Source organism: Anomaloglossus baeobatrachus, chromosome 7 (assembly GCF_048569485.1).
Source record: "Anomaloglossus baeobatrachus isolate aAnoBae1 chromosome 7, aAnoBae1.hap1, whole genome shotgun sequence".
NCBI lineage: Eukaryota > Metazoa > Chordata > Amphibia > Anura > Aromobatidae > Anomaloglossus > Anomaloglossus baeobatrachus.
In genome coordinates this window covers 53,964,532-53,970,496 of record NC_134359.1, presented here as the reverse complement: position 1 = coordinate 53,970,496, position 5,965 = coordinate 53,964,532, and positions in this window count along the sequence as shown.

Below are 5,965 nucleotides of genomic sequence, written 5' to 3'. Positions count from 1 at the left end.
CAGATAGGCATGAACTCCCCAAGCCAAATTTGTGCATTGCGGATACCAGACAGAATCTCGGCGAAGAATATAAAACAAATGTTTACAGTAAATTTATTGAATATAAATTTTTCTTTATTTTCTTTTTTATATATAGCACTAACATATTCCGCAGCACTTTACATACATCAGGAACACTGTCCCCATTGGGGTTCACAATCTAAATTCACTTTCTGTATGTCTTTGGAGTGTGGGAGGAAACCCACACAAACACAGGGAGAACATACAAACTCCTTGCAGATGGTGTCCTTAGTGGGATTCGAACCCAGGACCCCAGCGCTGCAAGACTGCAGTGCTAACCACTGAGCCAACATGCCACCCTAGAGCTTTATAAAAAAAAAGCCCTCTATAGAATATATAACTGCGGAATTTAGAAATTCAGACTTTTTTTCCAATTGTCACAACAAAATGGATATAACCTTAGTGGATGAAGAGGCAGTAGTCACAGCTAAATATTCCGTCACATAAGAAGATACTGGCATTATTTAGTAACTGGCACATAGAAGGTAGATGAGCCATGTATTTATTTTATATTTTATGCTAACATTATTTATTACTAACATGTAACTTTAGTTGGTAACCTCAACTCTCAAGTAGTAAAGCCAATGCCATGTTTTTAACCTGATGTCTGATTGATGTCTGCACTTTGACGCATTTAATACATTTCTCTTCAAGAACTCAGTTCTAAAATGCCCTAAAAAGAATCGTAGCTAGGGATATAGCTTACAGGGCCCAAACATCTGAGTGGGCCCCTCTAACCAGGTGACACCGCCTAATCATAGGTATAGGGGCAGAATCGGACTGGCTACCGGAGGAACCTCCAGTAATACCAGGCCTGGCTGCGGTTACCTGGATTGAACTCTGGATCTCTCACCTGATCTCCGGAGTGCAGCCTGGACTGAACTCAGGGTTTGCAGGACTGAACCGCAAGCGCCGACTGATTCCCCGGCAATTGTGGTTCACTTCATGAGCTGCGAACTCTGAAGCTCTCACCTGAGCTCCGGAGTTTAGCCCAGCCTGTCCGCAGCTGTGACATGAACTGAACTGCAATCGCCGGGGAATCAGTCGGCACTCGCGGTTCAATCCTGCAAACCCGAGTTCAGTCCAGGTTGCACTCCGGAGCTCAGGTGAGAGTTCCGGAGTTCAATCCGGTCAACCGAAGCCAGGCCTGGTATTACTGGAGGTTCCTCCGGTAGCCAGTCAGATTCTGTATAGGGGTATCTCAGCAGATGACCACCCTTTTACTGAAAATCACTATACATAGATTAACACCAATATTACTGTGAAGCCCTACAGGTGCGGTGCAGCAGTGTATTACCCTTAGGGACTCCACGGGATGAGACGGTCTGGTCACAGGTAGGGAACCTTCGTTTTGGGATTTGTCGTGACGCCACTCTCAGAATTGCGGTCAGTGAGGACCACCACTGCAGGTTAAGGGATGCCTGGGGCTGATGGTGGGTGCAGTCAGTTGTAATAGCCTCCTGAGAGTGAGGCAAGCCCCAGGCCCCTGTGTAAGTGTGTGGGACCACAGGTCGCAGAATGACTCAAACACAGTCCAAGAAGTCTTTTAACGTGTTTACTCACTGTTTAGAGGTCACGGTGAGATACCCAGGCGACACTGTGATAACTAGGTGGAACCAGGAATTCCAGGAGGCCGTTCTGAGGGTAGCTGTCCGCTCGCCCTCCTTGCACTCTTTTTGTTTGGGAGGATCCCTTGCTTGAAGCGTGGTAGGACTCCTCCAGGGAAGCTGTTACTACCCTGCTCCCCTCTCTCTGGCCCGTCTGCCGGCAGCGTGGCCTTGGTGGGATAGCTTCTGGCCCTGTCCCCTTATGGGCCTGGTGATTGCTGCTTGGCTCGAGCTCTGTGTAGTAGTGGTGAGGGCATAAAGTACCCAGCACCTGTAGGTTAAGCAGCTCTGGATGATTTGCTGCCTGTACTGGGGATCTGTTTCCCCTTGCGTGCTCGGATACCAGGATCTCCGTACTCAGCCACCCCTCTCTCTGGATGTCTTTCAGGCCGACCCACGGTACCCTTTCTCCCCCGCTTTCAGCTACTGCACTCCTCAGGACCTGGCTGACACGGGAGACCCTCTGCTCCCTTCCACACACTTTAACCTCCAGCTCCCGACTCCTTCCACTTCCTCTCTGTCCGGCTTCCTAGCAACCAGCCTCTGAACACACCCCTTGCTGGGAATTGAAAGTTAACCCCTACTGGTTACCCAAGGGTCCCTTCTAGTGGTGTGGGAGACCTGGTCACTATGTGTTTGTGTGTGCACCTCATCCTGGCCTTTGGAGATTACCTGGAAGCATTGTCCCCGCATGGGTGCAATACTCTGTGGTGCCTGACCAAGTCAGGGGCGCCACATTCCCCCTTAGTTATCATCAGCACGTCCTCGGGCTGCAAAGACAAGAGAAAAAGGTAAATACAAACTTTTCCCACACAAGGGCAATTATTTACTTTTAAACATACCAGGTACCATTCCACCACCAACCACCCACATGTCCTAACCCCACCCCAAAAACCTCCAGGAGGTAGGTCGCCGGTCCTTTTGGTGACCAGGGCTGGGCCATCACATTCCCCAGACCTTTCCTCCAATCTTCCTCTCCTGAGGAGAGTGGTGTAAGGTAGGCCCCATAAACAGGCGTACCCACTTCCGAGTGTTGGAGGGCAGGCCCCATAAACAGGCGTGCCCCCTTGTTGGTGCAGAGCCATGCCCCTCAACAGGCAGACTCTGTGGTTGGTACCAAGGAGGTAACTTTTTTACAATGCAAGAGTTTGTGGTTAAAGCCAGTTCATAACCGGTGGTCCATTTTTTTTTTTTTTTTAAAATGCACATGAACTAGTGCAAAGAAAACATTTTAAAGAGATCTCACAATAGTCCTTGTGGGCACATTTCACTTAAACGTTACCTAACTGTAAACAGGTTAAACATTACATTTCATACCGTCACTTTGAACTAAACTGTACTTTCTCTATAGCGTAATGGGAGCTGACCAAAGTTGCTGCGGGTTGATCTACGCAGTACTATGCTGTCATCTGTCTGAGGTTGTATCCTCCCACCCGATGTATGTGTCTCAATGTGAATAATGGGTGTACTAGGTATTGATACCAGTGCATGGTCTTCTACTTCAGCTACATTTGGCTCTTCCAGGCTCTGAACAGGTTCTTCTGGGTCTCTTACTTCTCTAGATTGAGGGAATGTAATAACTGGAATAACTACTGCTCCATTGTATTGAGGCCAACTCGCTGGAAAATCTCCAAGTACAGTATGGATCATCTTTTCTTTTGGTTCTTGAACTGGCAAAGGGTTGGGAATTTCTTCAGGGATTCTTAGTTGTTCAGGACATTTCTTTAGGCGATCTCTAGAAACGACAGCTGTTGTTTTTCCTCCATCTTTGCTGATAAGGCATGTCTTTTCACTGCTAAGCGTCGATGGTAACACAGTATAGGGTTCTTCTTCCCAGTGATTGTCAAGTTTATGATGTCTTCTCTTTCTCTTGAGAACTATATCTCCTGGCATCAACGTAACAGCAGGTGCTTTTCGATTGTAGGCCTTTTCTTGTTTCTCACGCTGCTGAGTCAGGCTTCGCTCCACACACTCTTGTACTTTCTTGTATTGGGCTTGGCGGTTGGAATCCTAATCAGCACCTTGTAGATGGTCTTCAGGGGTCTCAACTCCCATTTCCAGATCTACTGGCAATCTCCCTGGTCTGGCCCTCATCAGGTATGCCGGTGTGCAGTTCGTGGAACTCACAGGGATGTTGTTATACATGTCCACTAGATCGGGCAGTTTTTCCGGCCACCGACTTCATTCTTCTAGTGGGAGAGTCTTCAGAAGGTCGAGAATGATGTGGTTCATCTTCTCACACATGCCATTGGTCTGAGGATGGTAAGGCGTGGTACGGATCTTCTTGCAGCCGTAAAGGTTACAAAACTCCTTAAACACTTCAGCTTCAAAGGCTGGTCCTTGGTCAGTGAGCACTTGATCTGGATAGCCATGTGGTCGACAGAAATGTGTCTGGAAAGCTTTGGCTGCAGTCTGACCGGTCAAGTCCTTGACTGGTACTACCACCAGGAATCTGGAGTAGTGGTCAACCATAGTGAGAGCGTAGTTGTAGCCTTGTCTGCTGGGTGCCAACTTTACATGGTCCAGGGCCACGATCTCCAGGGGGCGTTTAGTTTGGATTGGCTGGAGTGGTGCTCTCTGGCTGTGTTGGTCTTTTCTTCTAAGATTGCAGGGCCCGCAGTTTCGACACCACTTCTCTAGGGCAGATCTCATGCCCACTTTAAGTAGGGCCTCCAGTTTCTTCCAACCAAAGTGGCCTGCACCATTGTGATAGGCTTCTAGCACCATCCTCGTATCCTTCTGTGGTACAATCACTTGCCACACCTTCTCATGCGTCCTCGGGTCAATGATGCTCCTGTAAAGTTTGTCTTGATAGATGAATAATCGACCCCTCTCCTTCCATAGGTACTGTGCCTCAGGTGGGGCTCCTTTGTCAAGGCTGGCGCCAGGCTGGTTGATCAGTTTCTTTACCAAGCCGACCGCTGGATCATTTTCCTGGGTCTCCTTCCAGTTGTAGTGAGGTAGTGGGTTCAGGGTCACCTCTTGGCGGTTGGCACGCAACTGCCGACACTGTCTTGCTCCATGGCGATGGAACGCTGGCAGCTCAATCTCTTCAAGATCATCTACATCTTCACCCTCGTCTGCTAGGTGAGGCATCCTGGACAGAGCATCTGCGTTGCCGTTCTTGCGGCCAGCTCGATACTTGACAGTAAAGTCATAATTCGCCAGTCGGGCTACCCAACGCTGCTCCATGGCACCCAATTTAGCAGTATCCAAGTGGGTCAGGGGGTTGTTGTCCGTGAAGACAGTGAATTTGGTGGCTGCCAGGTAGTGCTTGAACCGCTCTGTGATAGCCCATACCACGGCCAGGAACTCTAGCTTAAATGAGCTATAATTTTCTGGGTTTCTTTCAGTAGGCCTGAGCTTCCTGCTGGCGTAAGCAATCACACGCTCTTTGCCTTCCTGCACCTGTGAAAGCACTGCTCCCAGTCCCACATTACTGGCATCTGTATACAGTACGAATGGTAGACTGTAGTCAGGGTAGGCTAGGATCTCTTCACCCGTCAAGGCCCCTTTCATTTGTCTGAAGGAGTGTTCTTCTGCTTCTCCCCAGTGAAATGGCGGGCCGGAGATCTTTCCTTTCTTCTTTGGGTGGCCTACCAGGAGCTCTTGCAAAGGCGCTGCCATTTTCGTGTAGCCCTTGATGAACCTTCTGTAGTAGCCTACCAAGCCAAGGAACTGACGTACCTCCCGGACGGTAGTAGGTGTGGGCCATTCCTGGATGACTGTGACCTTTTCCGGGTCCGGTGCTACTCCTTCTGCACTGACCACGTGACCTAGGTACTGGACCTTTGGCTTCAGTAAATGGCACTTGGATGGTTTCAGCTTCATTCCATATCGGGATAGCGCTTCAAAGACTTCAGCCAGGTGTTTCAGGTGGTCCTCGTAGGTCTTGGAGTACACGATGACATCATCCAGGTATAGCAGGACGGTTTCAAAGTTGAGGTGCCCTAGGCAGCATTCCATAAGCCTCTGGAAGGTCCCGGGGGCATTGCAGAGTCCAAATGGCATGCTGTTGAACTCACAGAGGCCCATTGGGGTGGTGAAAGCCGTCTTCTCCCGATCTTCCTCTGCTACAGATACTTGCCAGTAGCCACTAGTAAGATCTAGGGTAGAAAAGTAGTTAGAGGTCTTCAAGGCAGCGAGGGATTCCTCTATCCTTGGCAAAGGGTAGGCATCCTTGTGTGTTATCTGATTTATCCGTCTGTAATCCACAAACATCCTCATCGTGCCATCCTTCTTCCTCACCAGGACCAGGGGGGCTGCCCAGGGGCTGCAACTGTCCCTTATGACTCCTG